Raw genomic sequence first — 18886 nt, 5'->3', positions numbered from 1 at the left:
TATCCCAACTTATCTTTTTAGCATTTATGTATCCTAATTTGTTTATATTTGGCATGTTAGTATCTTTTATGGGTAAATATCAGAAAACCCCCCTTAACATTGGATAATTATGGCAAAACCCCTGTTAACTTTCAAAATATCTAAAATCCCTATTTAAGTATAGGGATTATCACAAAACTACCCTATAACTTTTAGATTTTATCAAAAAAAAACCCTTTTTAGCTTTCAGATTGTATTAGAAAACCCCCCTAAATCTCAAAGTTAAAGGGGATTTTCTGATAACCCTTAAACTTAAGGGGCTTTTTTTATATTTTGAAAGTTAATGGGGTTTTTGTTATAATCATCCAAAGTTAATGGGGTTTTTGTTATAATCATCCAAAGTTAAGGGGGGTTTTATGATATTTAACCTATCTTTTATTATGCACACGTGAAACTTTTTCACCTTCGAGTTCTTTTATAATATTCACATGTAAATTTTATAGTTTTCTAACTGTTAATATTTGTTGAATTTATTTTTAGACCTATACAAAATAGAATTGGGTATATTTAGGTTAGAATTTGGGAAGGATTAACAATGAACTTATTAATTATTAATGATTAAAGAGCTCTAAAAGTAATATGTGAATGCTTCATGGGAACGTTTTGGTGAGGTTTATCACATTTTCATAATAGAGGATATTAACGTATTAATTTTAATCCACTTAGAATATATAAACGCTATGAAAAATGATTGAAAGTATAAGTGCAAAGTGGCTGAATTATAAGGTATTTGAGTGCTACAAGGTGGCATGGAACTTTTGCACTGTAGAAATAAGGGAATATTGCCTGATGGCGGAGGGATACCTTGTAGTTCTAATTGGGTAGGTAGACACCTTGCTATTTGGAAAACGCTTTTTGGCTCGCGCTTTAACGCGCGAGCCAACTTGCGCAGAGACAAAGGGGTGGGACCCACTATGGCAGTGGGGTCCATCCCCTGTTTCTGTGCAAGTTGACTCGTGCGTTGAAGCACGAGCCAAATAGCAGTGGCGTTGCTATTTTGCCCAAGTGCATATAGACCTTCTCAGTGAACTTCTTTTTGACTCTATTGAGAGTAAAAATATTTAACAATTGAGACTCTTATCAGCACCGATAGAATTATAAGGAGTCTCTCTGTCTCTATATAACTCTTTTTTAACTTCTTTTAAGAGTTACAAAAATGGACTCAATGGGTCTATCTTCACAGTTAGAGCTACAGGGGCCATCGCAATTAGATGATACTACATTGGCTCTATCCGCACTTAACCTCTTTTCTTATCCCCACTTCTAATTAGGAGTGCATACAGTCCGAGTACGGCTCGGATATGATGCTTAACATATCTGTATTTGTTAACCAATTACGGATACAGAAATGTATATGGATATGCCTCGTGGAGGAAAATTCATATCCATATCCACTAAAATCGGATATGGATATGAATATTCACGCGGATACACATGCGGATACAAAACAAATTAATATGAAAAAACTGGGTAATATTGAAAAAATATATTTAGTTCATATTATACAAGAGAGTTCATTGATATGTTCATTATATCTAAGAAGTTAAGATTAGATATCTTGATCATCGAAATTAACATGGGATCCATTAATATAAGGAATAAAATTGTTGCAACCATACGACTAATATATATTTGGATATTTAGATACGGATTCAAATATTTCAGCACTTAACCATATTTGTAATCATGTTCTATCGATTATAGATTTTAGTAACCCTCACTTAACCATATTTGTAATCATGTTCTATCGATTATAGATTTTAGTAACCCTATCGTTTACGCAGCCCTGTTTCTAATAGATATCAGAATTTTTATACTATGGTTGTTTTTATTTCTTGTTTTTTGCTTTTTGTCGTTGTTGTTGACTTTTTTTTTTTGTTGCTAATAGTGTCTAGTGTCATGAAGTTTTTCATTCACATGATTTTCCTTGGGCGGCGGAAGCACACGTCCACGTGCATGAGAGACTTTTCCATTAATGCAGCCCACGGGTGACGCTAACCCCTCCTCTCTCACACTTGCATCACCCCAAAAGTTTATAAGCACACGCCTCTTTAAAGACAAAGCAATGCCCTCTGTCCTTTTGTCCTCAAGTCAAGGTCACCTCAAATCCTCATATATCAATGAAAACTGATAACTCTACCGACAATAGAAACTGAAGCGCACTTTAATGGCTTTTCATGCTTGGTGAACTGATTCCCACATTTCAGTTTAATCTTGCATTCGATAAATTTGAGTAGGTTATAATAGGTGTTTGCTCATCAATAATAGGCTAATAATGTTGGGTTTTGTATGGTCATGTCAAGCCTCTCATGTATAATGTGGCTGTATTTGGTCATGACAAGTCTTTCATGGCTGATACTTCCATGGTTGTGCTAATATGTGAATTCCCTTCACCGAGTTTCCTGTTGCAAATATGGTGTAGTCATCAAATCGAAGTGACTGTGTTTGCACACCAAGAGGGCTTGATTGCAGCACCTACTACTATCACATCCTGTCCATGTGGTGTAGGGGCTTGGGCCTTTTTTTGCCTAGCTAGTACGTGGATCTTATTCGGATGACCATCTCTTGGATTTTTGTCTTTATTCTACAAGCCATTAGAATCATAATTTGGGCATTTCTAAGGTAAATTTAACATTCAAAATTTCACAAAAGCCCCCTTAATTTATGTCAGAGAACCCCTCAAACTAAAGGTATCACTACTTACTTCCATCCTAACTTATGGGGGCTTTTGAGAAGCCCCCTTTAAGTGTGGTCGTTCCTGAGATAACCCCCTTAACTTTCTAAATGACACAAGGTTTTGTTAGAAAACCCCAAAATTAACTCCATTAGGGGGTTTTCTAAAAAAAGTTCAAAGTTGATGAGGGTTTCCTTAGAACCCAAAACATAAGGGAGGGTTTTCTGAGATTTTGAAAATTAAGTGGATTATCAGAGAAACGCTCAAACTGAAAGGGGTTTTGCGAAATTTACCCAAAAAATAAGAAAAATGAAATTAGAGTGTTTTTAGCGTGCGAAGTTCCTTTCATCTCAAAGTTTATGAACCTTTGAATTTGGTTCAGAAAAGGTTAGTTCTGCCGACTTCAGAGAAGAAGAAGATCGAAACATATTTAAATTACTAGTGCATCAAATCCATTTGATTGAGGCTTTACTGAAAGAAACATTTATTTAAAGCAAACAAACTTTGCATCAACTAATTATTCTTCCTTAAGCATTAAAGAATAGTTGATATGACCTTTGATAAGATAGGGTGATAGAGGAGTGCAAATTTGAGAAAGAATGCAACAATTATTTTCAAGGGTGACCATCGCTCACATCAAACACTGCTCGTTTACTCTAGACAGGTACACATGCAAAAGACTCCCAAACTGTAGCTTTCTTCTGTTTGCCTTCGGGGTTGTCTGAAGTAAGGATCACCCTAGTTTGCCAAAATTTCTCTTGCTGATGTCCACCACAAAGATGAAAGTATCAATTTGCCACGCTGCCCACATTCCAAACCACTAGAAAAGAGAAGAAATACCACCTTCTTTTTTTCAGTTTCCATCTTCAAGATTGTGTGTCTTCTTTCTTAGGAAGTAGCAAAATTAACTCGTGTGATGCTGCGGTATTAGTTTGGTAAAATTCAAAAATAATGGCTTATGTGTTTGATTAAAATTAATATACCATATACCCACAAAATAGCAGGATATAACAAAATATATAGGAAGTTAGAAGAAAATACATTACCAAATACTGTATACCAAACTACTAAGATACAAAGTAGGTTTGAAAGTTAATTTGGTCGAGTATTTTGAGTTTTACGGTGATTTTGGAAGTGAATGAGTTTAAAGATAAATAGGGGTGAGAATTTGGGATCATAGGAGAGGGGGCAACAAAAAAAGGCAGCCTGTCAGGTGGTGGATGAGTTTAAAAATAAGTGGGGGTAAATCTTTGGGTTTACAGACAAATAGAAATTCGACTTTAAAGATCCTCCAATCATAATTTTCAGAAAGTTTTAACAGGTCTTGCTCATGTCTACAGCTTTAAACTATATTTAGGCTAGTTCTCCTTCATTACTCTTACTTAAACACTTTATTTCCAGCGCAATTGATGGGTTAAGAGGAAACTAGTGCAAGAAATTGGAGATCATGCATGGAAGTATCCTCAGTAATCAGCATACACACACACAAAAACAAGCATAAAAGACCAGCCCAAAAGAAGTAATTACGTAATTTAAGACTACTAGCATGGTGGTGAATCCATCTCTTTTGGTATATTGAGCATCTATTCAGTTTACAACCATTAGGTAGAAATTTCTGAAACCTATATATTTTCCGTCCATCATTTCTGATCCCTTGCTATATTGATTAATTGATGAAAAAAACATGCTTTATTCTGTTCCTACGAAACTATAAAGTGCTTCAAATAGTAAACTGGTTCAGATAGAGTTTTTACGTAAACGAAGACTACCAAAATTTTGAACGTGGAACTTCCCATAGGTCAACTATTCTTAAATAGAGAGGCACAAATTAGAATTTGTCCCATTGTGAAAGCTAGCTTTTCTTGCATTGTACTTATATCGTCCTACCCAAGAGGCTTGCAGGATTATTTTTTTTTTAAAAAAAACTGATATATATATATTTCCTTTTATTTTATTTTTTACTTGGAGAAAACCATATAGTCAAACCTGAAAACGGAGAATATCCACTAACCAGCCTCTGAGATGGTATTGAACTAGGAAAATTAATGTTCCTTAATCAAGTAATTAGCTTTTGTTTTATTTTTTACTGTCCCCCCCTTTACATGCAAGTCTTTATAAATGTTATTGAGAATCTCATTGTCACTCTCTTTTAGTATGAAAACAAAGGAGGGTGGACCAAACCATCAAATGCAGGAATTAATTAAAAGAACTTGAAGAACCTTGTGACTCCAACTGATACGGATCCCAAAGGGGCTTACTGCCTAAGTGCACATCTTGTATTGCTAAAATTCCAGATAACACCTCGCTTCAATATTTTCAGTAGAAGATGGAGGAGCTATTTGCAATTAAAATTTCACGAGGTTTCTATTACCCACATGAGCTCACATATTTACTTGAAAAGGCCTATAAATATTTCCTCAGCTACTCCCATTCACCAAAAAAAGCTATACACATCAAAATCCCTCTTCATGGGTAAGCTTCTAAAGATGAGGAGGAGGCCTCTTGTCCTTTTGGCGAGGACAACTAGCAGAAGGAAAGTGCCTCTTTTGGTGAACACACCCTCTCCTCATTTGGTCCTTAAGAAGTTCAGAGAGCTTCAAAGGATCATCCCTGGGTCTGAAAGCAGGAGCACGGAGGTGTTGCTTCAAAGAGCAGCTGATTACATCTCCTTACTAGAGTTCCAAGTGGGCGTTCTTGAGAGTCTTGCCGACTTCCATTGTGTTTGATCGATCAGAGCCCCGTATGTGTTGCTCTTGAATTTGCAGTGTACTTGTCGGTGCAAGTGCGGTATGTTTATGAGAATGTGTCAAACGTAGGAAGTGCTCATTAGCACTTCTCTATAATTAACATGATTGTTGAGGAGAAATTACTTCATGGAACTAAAAGCCCACGTGTCATGATATTAAATAGCGCATCAAACAGATGTTAGCTCTTGGATCACTAGACTTTGGAGTTCATGTCTTGATCCAAGAGAATAGCTCTTTGGTCCAACGATTCTATATGGCGGATTAGGTACCTTGGATAATTTCTGGTGTCCGAGGACATTTCTCATTTATTTCCCTTAAGCTTGCATAGCTTATAATATTAGCAACACTGATATTTGGCTCGCGCTTTAACGTGTGAATCAACTCGCACAGAAACAGGGGGTGGGCCCCACTGGCACAGTGGGTCCCACCCCTTTGTCTCTGGGCGAGTTGGCTCAGTTGGCTCGTGCGTTAAAGCGGGAGCCAAAAAGCGTTTTCCTAATATTAGAGATGATGAAGCAAATTCAGGAAAGAAACAAATTTATTTGGTGTAGATGAATGGCCTCACATGGCTCAAAAATCAAAAAGTTGTGTTTGGTTAAAGAGTATATTTAAGCAAATATTCAGGCTAATGAGCAAAACAAAGATGTTCTCAGGTAATAAGAGAGTAACTGTGGTTGCTTCCGTCTCCTTCTTGGTTTTGTTGGTGTTTTGCTGATATTAATACATACACAGACCACCATAACTGTGGTTATCAGTATATCTAAAGTATAACTAACGACTTGAATAAATGCATGTCATACGAGAGCATATCTCTAAATATATGTTTATTGATTTATAAAGACCGAATTAGGGTTGACGCGTTCCTCCATGTTCTTGTTTAGTTGCTGATCTAAAAGATAAACAAACCATTATTATCCTGATCATCAATAATATATAGAGATCATGCGTGGCAGAGTATATCTCATGTTAGCAACACACTAGCTTAAAGTGCCCAGGACAAACCATACCCTTAATTTTACTCATTTAGAAAGAGTAAATGAGGGTTGGTGCGTCCCTCTGTGCTTCTATTATTGTATTGTTAGCATAGTATACATCTAGATAATTAGTACAACTGTTATATTCAATATATTGAGTTTATAGCTGATAATTTGGATGAATGGTCCTAAACTTTTTATAAGAGATGTATATCAGTATTTTTCGTAAAGAGATTTCCTAATCGATTCATGAACAGATCCGAAAAGTCTGCATAAATGTATTTTTTATTACGGTGTTCAACTTAAGTAGGATGGTCAAAACAAAAATTGAGTCAAATAAATTCTTTCTTTCTTTATGGGGCTGTTTTTTTTTTTTTTTTGGGGGTGGGTAGGGGCGTTGAGGATGGGGTGCTGACTGATTGATTACACGGATCCTCTTTTTTTAATCCGTCAAACTAAACTGATGAATTGTGTGTAACATAAAGTAGCATACATATGAATAAATTAAGTATGGATAAGCTAAATGTGATATATAATATGTATTTTAAGTATATAGTGTCGTGTTGTCTAGAATTTCAGAGAAATTTTTTCTAATAAAAAAGGAGCATAAAAATGGATGTATTCCGAGAGAAAATAAATATATTCACAATATATATGTGGTGGACGAACTCGATGTGGTATTTATTAACGTGACAGTGATCAATATGATGGCGATTAATTATTTATATAGCAAATAGCAAATTTATACTTGTCATGTAATTTCAACCTAAAATGCACGTTACATTTGTTGGGATTTTTAGTCTCTCCACCTACTACGATCTGCGCAACTCAGAATTCAACTCACAATCAACAAGATAGAAAACAACTGTTGTGCGCAGCGGAAATTTCGGCAGCACCTCCGGTGCGCAAGGTGCACAACAAGAGATTAGATCGTAAGAATTCATGTCTCACCAAGGAAACAAGAATCTGAAGCGGATATCTCAACAAAGTGAGATACCGGCTCTTCCTCTCATCAGTTCTAGGACTGACCTGTCGAGGGCTCCTACAAGCTATTACAAATCACGACAAGAACACAAATTTTACGTGGTTCGGCAAATAGCCTACGTTCACGGGGCAGGGGGGAAGATCCACTATTAGAGGGAGAGAATAAAACTAGGGTTTACAATCACACAATCTAAACCCTCACACAAACTCTCAGATCCCTCACACAAATACTCTCTACAAAAAGACCCAAAAAAGGAGCCTCTGATTCATAGCCACCTTTGCCTTGCACGCACGGCCAAAGAAAAACAACACAGCCAATTTTTCTCCGCTCCTTGCACACGAACAGCCGCAGCTCTGCTTCAAAAAAAAAAAATCAGCCGCAAAAACCCTTTGCTGTTACTGCACACAAATCAGCCCCACTTTCATCTTTAACCTAACTCACGTATATATATGTTGTGATTGTTTTGGGTGGGCCACATTGATTGGGTGGGCCGTCTAAACTCACATGCCTAAAATCACACGCAACTCACAATTCTCCACCTCGGTGAAGTTTCTTTCAAAACTGAGCCGACACCAAAGCATCCAAATGTCCCACTCATTCGACAACAAGTCGGGAATCCGAACGAGAGTCCAAAGAATCTCACCCCCATCAAAATTAACTACTTCAAACCGGCTGTATCATAAAGACTGCCTACGTATCCTCTTGCCCAAGGAATCAAGCAGCCCGTAGTTCATCCAATGGTCTCAAAAGGCCTCAACACCAAAGAATGTTCAAAAGTTCCAAACAATGACCAAACTTAACACCTGAAACAACTTTGGTCAACATATCTGCAAGGTTGTCCTTCGTGTGGATCTTCTCCAACATGACGTCTCCTTCATCCAAAACGTCACGAACAAAATGAAATCTGACATCGATGTGCTTCGTGCGCGCATGATAAACCTGGTTTTTCGCCAAATAGATAGCTGACATGCTATCACAATATACCCGAAGAGTCTCCTGTGCAATCCCCAAGTTCTCCAATAATCCCTGCAACCACAAAGCCTCCTTCACAGCTTCAGTCAACGCCATATACTCTGCCTCCGTAGTGGAGAGAGCCACTGTAGACTGAAGTGTGCATCTCCAACACACCGGTGCTCCTTCTAGTGTAAACACATATCCGCTAGTAGACCGGCGCATGTCCAGATCCCCCGCATACTCAGAATCCACGTAACCAATACAATCATGCCCGTTCTTCTCATTCTTCTGAAATACCAAATTAACATCCACTGTACCTTTGATATACCGTAGAATCCACTTCACGGCCTCCCAATGACCCTTCCCGGGGTCGTGCATGTATCTGGATACCATGCTCACGGCCTGTGACAAATCTGGCCTTGTACACACCATCGCATACATCAAGCTACCCACAACATTGGCATATGGAACTTTGGATATGTATTCCCGGTCCTCAACTGAAACATGTGACATCTTAGCTGATAGCTTAAAGTGGGGAGCTAATGGAGTACTCACCGCCTTGGCATTGCCATCATAACTGAATTTCTTCAGCATCTTCTGTAAGTAACTCCTCTATGTCAACTTCAACCTCCCCTTCACCCTGTCTCTATCGATCTCCATACCCAATATCTTCTTTGCTTCTCCAAGGTCCTTCATCTTAAATTCGGATGATAACTCTTTTTTCAACTTTATAATAGCTGAAGTATTCCTGAAAGCTATGAGCATATCATCAACATATAACAGCAAATAGATATACTCACCATTCTGTAGCTTGTGCATGTAAACACACGGGTCATATGGGCTCCTCGTGTACCCTCCGCCAATCATAAAGCCGTCGAATCTCTTGTACCATTGTCGCGGTGATTGCTTCAATCCGTAAAGAGACTTCTTCAGCTTGCATACCAATTCTTCCTTTCTTACAGCTTTGAACCACATAGGTTGTGTCATGTAGATCTCCTCTTCTAAATCTCCATGTAGAAAGGCTGTTTTCACATCCATCTGGACCAAATCCAAATCCGGTTGTGCCACCAATGCCAATAAAATACGAATCGACGAATGCTTCACAACAGGTGAAAATACCTCGTTATAATCAACGCCCTCTAGCTGTGCATATCCCTTGGCAACCAATCTGGCTTTGAATCTAATTTCCCCAATAAAAGATCCCTCTTTCTTTGCATACACCCACTTGCATCCAATAGCCTTCTTACCCTTTGGTAGTTTTGCAAGTTCCCAAGTGTCGTTCTTATGAAGAGACTGCATCTCTTCCTCCATAGCTTCCCTCCACCTATTCGAATCAGAGCTTGACTCTGCTTCCTTGAATGTAAAAGGAACCAAGTCATCAACGACTTCTGCTGATAAAGCATATGCAACCATGACATCGTCATATCTAGCTGGCCTACGAATATTTCTTCTTGGTCTATTAGCTGCAATGGACTCTTGAACATGACCCTATTCCTGAGTCCCAACATCCACTGTATCCTCTAAATGCGCGACTGTCATCCCATCTCCTTCCAGTGTTACCTCTGTAGGAGCCTCAATGGATACAATGCTATCTGGAGTGGGTGGAGTCACATCATCCTCCACCTGCTGTGATATCCCAACTGTCTAGTCTTCCTCCATCTGTTGAGGAACTTGAGGCTTTATCATGTACGCCTCGTCAAATGTGACATTCCTGTTAATAACTATCTTCTTGTCTTGTAGATCCCATAACTTGAAGCCTTTAACTCCATATCTAAATCCCACAAAGACTGCTTTCCTCACCCTCGGATTCATCATTGACATGGTAATAAGCTGGACACCCAAATATCCGAAGCGACTCATAGTCACTAGCTACCGAACCAGACCAACGCTCCAACGGAGTCTTCCCCTGTATCGCAGTGCACGGCAACCTATTCACGAGATGGCTTGCATAAACCAACGCTTCGGCCCAAAAGGATCTTGACAATCCATTCTGTGTCATCATACATCGCACCTTCTCCAGCAAGGTACGGTTCAACCTTTCAGCCACCCCGTTCTGTTACGGTGTTTCACGTACTGTGAAGTGTCGCCTAATGCCGTGATCCCAGCAAAACTGTAGAAACGGATCACTCTTATACTCTCCACCGTTATCTGAATGTAGAGTCTTCACTTTTCTACCTGTCTGCAACTTCACTTTCTTTTTCCACTCCACAAAAATATCCAGGACCTGATGTTTATGCTTCATCGGGTATACCCAATTCCTCCTGGAATAGTCATCAATAAAAGTGACAAAATAGTTGGCCCCACTAAGTGATGTATGCTTGGAAGGGCCCCAAATATCTGTGTGAATATAGTCCAATATACCTTGGATATTGTGAATAGCGGTTCCAAATTTCACTCTTGTCTTCTTCCCAAGTATACAATGTTCACACAGCTCCATCTTGTAGGTCTTTGCACCCTTCAATAGCCCCTGCTTCGCCAATACCTGTAGGTAGGGGTGAGCACGGTTCGGTTCGGGTCGGTTTTTACCAAAATTTGAACAACCGAACCGAACCACCTACAATTCAAAACCGAACCGAACCATTACAAATCGGTTCGGTGCGGTTCGGTTCGGTTTGTTCGGTTCTAACTTTATCAAGTATAACTTCACTTCAATTTATCTTTTATATATTATTATTACCCTATGCCAGCATGTATTTGTTTTTTTAACTTCACTTCAATTTATTATTCTTGCTCATGTATGTATACTGTTTTTAAGTGAAGTAACTTGTCCTTTTGGATTAAATACTTGACTCTGACGTTGTAATTTTTTAGTAACGGACTTCCTTTGTCTTTGTGTAGCAAGCTTTGAGTTTGGTCTTTGTGGAGACAAAAAAAGGAGCTGACTCATTAGAACATTGGTTATGTATGAATCAATTCCCTGCAACTGCTATTCATGGTGATCGAACACAGCAATAAACCCACAAATCAAAGACACAAATATATTCGGTTGGTTCGGTTCGGGTCGGTTTGAAAAATTGTCAACCCGACCCGAACCGCCTTACTCATAAAACCGCTTTTTTCGGGTCGGTTCGGGTCGGTTCGGTCGGTTTTTTCGGTTTGAACCGAACCGTGCTCACCCCTACCTGTAGGGACTTATCACCAGTGTGTCCTAATCTCATATGCCATAAGCTGGTAGTATCTTCCTCTGTGGTAATCGAAGCTGCCAGACCCCCTGTTACTGTCTTGCCTTTCAAGTAGTAAAAGTTGTTTTCCCTAACACCTCGCATCACCACCATGGACCCCTTTGTGACCTTCAAAGTCGTATTCTCCAAGATCAACTTATAGCCAACTGCCTCCAAAGTTCCAAGTGAAATAATATTCTTCGTCAATTGAGGAATGAATCTCACTTCCTTCAGCTTCTGAGTTACCCCGTCACACATCCGGATCTGTACTGTACCAATACCACCAATAGGGCATACGTGATCATTACCCATGAGCACGACATCTCCTCTTTCTAACTCCTCAAAGCTAGAGAACCAATCTCTCCTAGGGCAAATATGGTATATAGCACCAGAATCCATCATCCACTCTGAAGAGTCAGCGTAACAAACTGATGGTAGTGCAGAGCAGGAATAGCCTGAAGAATCTGTATCTGAATTGTCATCACTAGCCTTGACAACATTCACTTCCGAAGCTTGTACAACTTTCCCTTTATTCTTCCCGACTTTATCTTTCAACTTTAGGAAGTTGTTCTTCCAATATCCTTCTTTGCAAAAGCGATATTGATTCCTACCAATATTTCTATGGTCACCTATTGACTTTGATCTTGAGCGATCACCTGGACGACGGTTTGGACCACGGCCTCAAACTGCTAATGCATCTCCCGATGCCTTCTCAGAGGGTTCGCCATCACTCTTCCTCAACTCATAATTCACCAAAACTGAGGTCATCTCCTTGTAGCTAACCGTAGTTCTTCCATTTATCATAGTGAGAACAAACGTTCCAAAATCATCCTCCGACAACCAACACAATAGTAGCATCACCTTGTCTTCATCCTCAACCATGATATCTACATTGGCCATATCCGAAATTAGCTTCGTGAAGTTGTTAACATGCTCCCGAATGGAAACTCCCCTCTTCATCTTGAATTGGTAAAACCTCTTCTTCAAGTGAAGCCGATTCTCAATGCTCTTCGTCAGATACTTCTCATTGAGTGTTTCCCACATTCTCTTCGCCGACGTCTCGTTCATTACGTCATAAATAAGATCCGGCGTCAAGCATGACCGAATAACTCCACAAGCCTTACTATTCATTTTCTTCCAAACCTTGTCCTCCATATCAGCGGGTTTCTCTTGTAACTCAAGAGTCTCCTCCAAATTTTGTGCATCCAATGCGTCCATCACCTGACACCTCCACAATCTGAAATTAATCTTGCCGTCGAACTTCGGAACATCAATCTTTGTGTTATTGATGCTCATACTCTGTATCGCCTTCGAAAGAGATAATCCCGATGTGCTTGTTTCTCCCATGTTATCGATCTAATTCTTCAAATAGGAATCCTTCAGCGAATCCTTCAAACAAGCTCCCAAGTCCAACCCGGAGCTTTGATACCACTTGTTGTGCGCAGCGGAAATTTCGGCAGCACCTCTGGTGCGCAAGGTGCACAACAAGAGATTAGATCGTAAGAATTCCTGTCTCACCAAGAAAACAAGAATCTGAAGCGAATATCTTGACAAAGTGAGATATCGGCTCTTCCTCTCATCAGTTCTAGGACTGACCTGTCGAGGGATCCTACAAGCTATTACAAATCACGATAATAACACAAATTTTACGTGGTTCGGCAAATAGCCTACGTCCACGGGGCAAGGAGGGGGGAGATCCACTATTAGAGGGAGAGAATAAAACTAGGGTTTATAATCACACAATCTAAACCCTCACACAAACTCTCAGATCCCTCACACAAATACTCTCTACAAAAATAGCTAAAAAAGGAGCCTCTGATTCACAGCCACCTTTGCCTTGCACGCACGGCCGAAGAAAAACAACACAACCAATTTTTCTCCGCTCCTTGCACACGAACAGCCGCAGCTCTGCTTCAAAAAAAAATAATCAGCCTCAAAAACCCTTTGTTGTTACTGCACACGAATCAGCCCCACTTTCATCTTTAACCTAACTCACGTATATATATGTTGTGATTGTTTTGGGTGGGCCGTCTAAACTCACACGCCTAAAATCACACGCCTAAAATCACACGCAACTCACAACAACCGCAATCAAGAAGAAAAATATCGAGATTTACGTGGTTCGGTCGACCAACTTCGACCTACATTCACGGGGCAACAATACGAGAAACTCACTATGTATCAGGGAAAACTACAAGAGGAACCACTCAAATCTCATCTCTCAATCTCTCAACCTCACATACATAATTAACTCTCATATTCTCTCTCTCTCTCTCCTTACAATCTTTTGAACGGACAAAGACTGTGAAACCCTCTCCCAATATTGTAATCTTTTGCATGAATAAAGACTACGAAACTCTCGCCTCTCACACAATATTCTTGAACCAGGTTATGTCCTCTACTAACCCTAGATTACAAGAATATTAGTTCTCTCCCTTCACATTGGTTTTTCCTCAAACAATAGAAGGATATATATAGAAAAACCAAAACTCTATCTCTAGCATAACTTCCTAATTAGAATATGATTTAAACTTCTAATCATGATGAGATTCAATCTCCTAATCATGATAGATCTCTAAGCCTATCTAATTCTCATAAAGTTATACAAAGAATATAAAATAATTTCAACAATCTCTACCTTGGATTTGATTCTCAAACTCCCTTGAAGATATATCATCGCCATCTTAAAACTTTGCATCTCACGCTAGCGTCTTCTATTCTTTTACACTTTAAATCGAAGCACCAACACTCCTAATAAGAACACCTACACTCCAACTGGATGTCCCGTGACATTCTTTGCTTCATTGTGGTGCCTCTACCTCTCTTGTGTACACCAAGAGATCTTCACCACCTCTAACATCAGAAACAAATCAATCATGTTTGTCCTCCCAACTTGAGCCTGATAATAGTCTCCCCCCTTTTTTGTTGTCATTGTGCTCTACCTGCATCGCTCGTCTCAATCTATATCGGTGCACCTCTCCTACTCTACACTACGAGCCGGATGTCTCTATCTCCTCCATTATTTGGCTTGGACCGAATATGAGCACTCATCGTCTTCAAGTCCAATGCCACCATCTTCATCTCTGTGCATGTCACTCAGTCGTGGCCGCTTGTAAGCTCTAGATGGCACTGTCCTCCTCGAGTGTACACACCAACCAACTTCTGCTTCTTCGATGACTCTGAATAATTATATCCTGACAACTCTACTGCTAGAATCGCATCTGATTCTCTATAACAGTCTCGTTCGTAGCATACTCGTTTGCCTATCTGCCATCAGATATGTCTTACCATCACCGTCATAACTTTTCTATACTTTCTGTCTAATCTGAGCATAATTTGAAAAATCAGGTCTTTCCATCCAAAACCTACAAATTAACTCCTGGATCACCAAAATCCACCTCCAAACCCTCGATCAGAAGAAAAATTAATCTTCCTTTTTTCCTTTTTCTTTTTCTTCATATTGATTCTTGTAACACCGCCGATCTTCACTTTCGTACGATGTCTATCTTGCGAACTCGCTCCCGGATTCATCGTCATCGCTCTGATACCACTTGATGGAAATTTTAGTCTCTCTGTCTATTACGTTCAACCCACAATCAATAAGATAGAAAACAACCGCAATCAAGAAGAAGAATACCGAGATTTACGTGATTCGGTCGACCAACTTCAACCTACATCCACAGGGCAACAATACGAGAAACCCACTATGTATCAGGGAGAACTACAAGATGAACCACTCAAATCTCGTCTCTTAATCTCTCAACCTCACATACATAATCAACTCTCATATTCTCTCCAAAAGCCCTCTCATTACAATCTTTTGAATGGACAAAGATTATGAAACCCTCTCCCAATGTTGTAATCTTTTACACGGATAAAAACTACGAAACCCTCGCATCTCACACACTATTCTTAAATCATGCTATGGCCTCTACTAACCCTATATTACAAGAATATTGGCTCTTTCCCAATAGAAGAATATATATGTGGAAACCAAAACCCTATCTCTAGCTTAACTTCCTAATTAGAATAGGATTCAAACTCCTAATCATGATGAGACCCAATCTCCTAATCATGATAGATTTCTAATCCTATCTAATTCTCATGAAGTTATACAAAGAATCAAAAGACAATTCCAACAACATTAGTGACATGTAACTAAAACTTTCAAAGAGGAGAAAAAGAAAGGACGATCTATTGACCCAAAGAAATATTTCTGGATCCAAAGAATAAAATGATCGACATGTATCTATTTCAATGATGATGCCATAAGAAACTTTATGAAAGATATTGCACATGAGAGATAAATATAAGACAACCCATGTTCTCTGACCATGTCATCAAGAGTATCCTAGGATTTATCGCAAACCATAACTTAACTAATGTTTATGAACATATCAAATGAAATTAATTAAACTCATGATAAAAAATCTCCTAGTTTAGTAGGAGCATGCAACATGGCATAGTTATATGTATTGCTTTGGCTTGAAAGAAGCTGACAAGTCTCCCCTTGTTTCAAGGACAAAAGGCACTGCGAGAGTAATCAAATGATGCTTTAGCTTTTGATGTCACCACATAAAAACAAGACCACCCCTTTGAATCCCATACTTAAAATGCAATATTACACATAACACCAAAACTAACAATCTAAGAATCTTAATCAAGTTTGACTAATCTTTATGAACTGGTCTAATTAAGGGAATATACAATTGTGGGAGTATTGTCCTCTAATGATTCAAGCGCTGGGAGGTTGCGTGCCTTTGTAGGGACAAGGGAGCCCATCCATGTGGCCATGTGTTTGCATGATCCTTGACTTCATGAGCAAAAGTAAATTCTATAGATGTAGCTCTATAAAAATCATAAGAGGCAAGGGAGTGGAACATCATATTTGTTTCCCTATCAATTCGAAATCAATGCAATCACTATTAATTTATAGTACAGTGTATCAGTGATATCAAAGGTCCTTTCTTTCGTATCAACTCTGATGTTATGGTGGGTATTAAGAGTTATTACTCTAATCTAACTTCGGAGTTTTTGCGCGAGCGAATGGACCCTTAAAATGATATAATTAGATCAACCAAATTTACTTGCCACCTATAAAGAATTTAAAATAGTTCTAAAAATCACATTGTTGTATGGGTCCACTTTCAGTCAATAAACATAGTGCTCAACTTTTTAGAGATATATGTTAGACTATAAAACCAAAACCTTCTACTCTTATCAGTACATTGAAATTTTGGCGGTGAAAGTACCTTTAAGAAATACAACGATCAATGTTGTATCAATGGTGCAATAAATATTAAGCTCTTTTCCCCCTTGCCAAACCCTAGTGTACAAGTTTAGTACATATACCCCAATTTATGATCCTCTAGTTGGTTATAATATCCACGATATTACCTCTTGTGATTGGTGATGGTGTAACTTAGCTTGACTTTTTGTTTAGGAGTACGTATTAATGAAAAGTGATTGATTTGGGATCCATTAAACATTAGTGGGTTCTAATGATTAAACTTGTAAAAGATTACTCACTTTGGCTCTTTAGCAATTTTCTTTCTTATAGAGGTGAATGAAATTCCGTATAGCAATGGCTAATTTAATCAGTTATCTTCTGATTTTAGATTTAGGAAAATTTAGAAGAGTCTCTTCTTGATGAACTTTCATGAATTAACTACATAATCATAAAAAGATAAATCAATTACGTGTTCAGACGGGTGGCAATATCCTTTGATAATAATTATCAAACACTAACCATAAAAAACTGTGACTCTCGTCTATACTGAAACTTGTATTGTTGAAAGTTTGAAATTAAAAGCAGACAATGATCTTCATTTCAAAGGATAATCTACAGGTAGAACCTGGTGAAAATCACTCTTGAGTCAAATATCGTATTTTAAATTTGATATATATGATCATGTTAAACTACAATCCCCTTTTTTTCTCCCAACATCAGAGTGCTGCATGACTTTGTGTTCTAATACACTAATAAGATCTCTTTACCTAAATGTTACACTATTGATTCGAATAAACACTACAACAAAAGTTGCATGTGTCCACACTTATTTTATGACATATATAAAAGAGTCATTTTATTTGTAAAAGATTAAATAACATTGACATAAATAAAAATTATGACAAATCATGACACATGTTTTTCTCATTAGATATATGGCTAAATATAATTTAAAAAACATCAATAGTGTAACATGGATTGCGTGAAGATCTATTTGGCTTAAATAATAAATCTTAGGTTTTAATTATAATAATAGTTAAATATTTATGATAGTGTATAAGCTAAACAACTCCATAGTTAAATATGCTTTGATGAAAGTAATCTTAGGATGGGTGAACATCCGGAATGTTAAAAGTGTTGAGAATGGTGATCTATTTATATATTTATGGTCTAGACAACTATGTATCACTACTCTTGACACATATATGTGTCATGAGTTTTGTAACACATGTATGTGTTATCACTCTTGACTTATATAGTGTCGTGAGTTTTGTGATACGTGTATATATAGCAAATTCTATGATGCATGATACATTCTCACATACATAGAAGGACGCTCTCAATACATGCTCTACCCACACATTTAATTGTGCGAGACAAAAATATGTCGCGTGAAGATAAAAAATGTATCATAATTTATAATCTTTGTTGTAGTAAAACAACACGCCTTACTATCAAGATCCTTTTACCTAAAGGTTATTTAACTGTTGGTTTGTGGATAAACAATGTACATGTTTAAGTAACACAATAGTACTTAGTATGACCTCAAGAGATCTGCAAAAGATAATTCAGTTCAGGTATGAGAAGATTATCTTGTCCAAAGCATGAAAAGATTGATTTTGGACCCTTTCTTTAATCCTTCTTTTATCTTTGAGTCTACAATTGAGTTTTAAAGCTGGCTTTGGATAATTTGCAAGGGATGGCAAACTTTGCTGACAAGCACTCCTTTACTTGTTTTCTCTGAATATAAACTGACAAAGGTAACTGGAAAGAGACAGCCTGATCGAGCTAGTCTTTTCCGCTTTCTTTTTTTTTCCCCCACATCAAACTTTTCTTTACCACTCTATGTCAGTATGCAATTAAATGCCAATAATTAAATGCTATATCTTGGAGTTTACCAATGGAGAGCAAGGAAATAAGGAAAGGGAAACAACGCAAAGTAAAGAAAGGAAAGGTTAGGAACTTAGGAACAATGTAATAATCATATTTAAGAGTTTAGTAATAAAAATGAAGGGGAATCATTTCTTAATCGTTGGATTTGTATCACGATGGTCCATTATTTCTTCCCTTTCCCTCCATTATTTTTAAAGAAACTCCCAAACATGGGAAACTATATAACTTC

Source organism: Asparagus officinalis, chromosome 7 (genome assembly GCF_001876935.1).
Source record: "Asparagus officinalis chromosome 7, Aspof.V1, whole genome shotgun sequence".
Classification (NCBI taxonomy): domain Eukaryota; kingdom Viridiplantae; phylum Streptophyta; class Magnoliopsida; order Asparagales; family Asparagaceae; genus Asparagus; species Asparagus officinalis.
Note: the sequence above shows the minus strand (reverse complement) of the source record.